This window comes from Cicer arietinum, chromosome 1 (assembly GCF_000331145.2).
Source record: "Cicer arietinum cultivar CDC Frontier isolate Library 1 chromosome 1, Cicar.CDCFrontier_v2.0, whole genome shotgun sequence".
NCBI lineage: Eukaryota > Viridiplantae > Streptophyta > Magnoliopsida > Fabales > Fabaceae > Cicer > Cicer arietinum.
Genome location: NC_021160.2, coordinates 5,433,702 through 5,435,534, shown reverse-complemented (window position 1 = coordinate 5,435,534; position 1,833 = coordinate 5,433,702).

Below are 1,833 nucleotides of genomic sequence, written 5' to 3'. Positions count from 1 at the left end.
AAGCCCTTGGTGTGACACCATCCTCTACAAGCATGTTGGTGATATTGTATTTAAACCATAGAGTCATGGTGTGTTGAAAATAGTCCACTGGTATGAATGTTGAACACACTCCATATTTTTTCCACTTGTCCTCCCAGAATTGGCCATCATTGCCAAATAAATCTGGCCAAGCAAGGTTAAGGTTCGGCCCTATATTTTGAATCTAGTCATATAAAAAAAAATAGTCAAAAAGTTAACAAGATAACACAAGATCATATTATTATTATTACTATTACTAATATTTTCATTTTTCTTTTCTCTCTTTCTTTTGCATACATAGATAAAAAAATAAAATATATCATGTGAATGTGAATGTAAACGTAAACGTGCAGCCGTGCACGCCCGCACATTCATTATCTAGATATTAATTATAATAAGCACTATTTTACAATGTCATTTAGTTCGATCCCATTTTAATGTATTATTATTATTATTATTATTATTATTATTATTATTATTATTATTATTATTATTATTATTATTATTATTATTATTATTATTATTATTATTTATTATTATTATTACTATTATTATTATTATTATTATTATTATTATTATTATTATTATTATTATTATTATTAGTAGTAGTAGTAGTAGTAGTAGTAGATAATTTCAATAATAAGGACATTTAAAATATATTAGTAGCTTTGATGTAACTTGTTGTGATGGAGATTTTTATTAGTAGAAAATGAATGTTTCTTTTTCAAACTAAGAGTCCTCAAAGTCACCAGAGAAGTGAAATACAACCATTTCTTAGATGAAATGAAATGGTCCGTAATAGTGATTAACACATACATTGAGATGAATAGTTTTAGTGTTCTGATAGTCATTTTTTTTTTTAAAGATTACAACTAGTGTTTTTTAAAGAAATGTTTGTGATTCAAAAAAGTGATGAAGTTGTATATAGAAAGAAATAGTAAATACACTACATATGATAATATGATAATGACATTGAGTTAAGCTATCCATTAAAAAAAATTTGAGTCAAATGTCATTTTTTTCAATGAGTGGGTCAATGTCATCTCTACTACATGAGCAAAAATTAATCATTATTTTTAAATTAAAATTACGGTGGATTAACCTATCAATTACAAAAAACAGAAACAAAAACAAAATTAGTCCAATACCATTTTTTCATGCATTGGTCAATGTCATATATATATACTACGTGATGAGAAAAAATTAATAATGATGTTAATATCATATATACTATATGAGAAAAAGAGAGATACAAAAAAGAGAAAATAGAAAGACCAAATAATAAGAATTATTGTATTTAAAACACAAAAAATGGGCCCTATGCCTTTTTATGTTTTAAAAAGTAAATAATATTTCACAATTTCATTTTTTTATTTATACTTCTGTTCCGTTGCAAACAATTGAAACGTTTTATGGCTAGCACATGAAGAAATCTTTTTTGTTTTTTTTTTTTATGTCCTTGCCTTGTATTATTTTTGTAAGAGAAAGTATAAGAAAAAGATTAGAAAAGAAAAAAAAAATGATTATACCGATAATTATTGGGGTCTTGTTTTCATTTATTAATACTACTTTTATATTATAAGATAATCAATAATAATTATAATTTAATTTATATACATTAAGTGTGTGTAAATATATTTTATATTATCAATTAAACATAATTGTCTAATTAATAAAAATATTTAACTCTAAAATCATAAACATAATTAATTGTAATGAATTAATAATATAAAATTTTCTATACTTATTATCAATGTATAGAAATTAAATTTATAAAATATATATATAGTTGGAGAGGTGAAATGGTAAACAAAC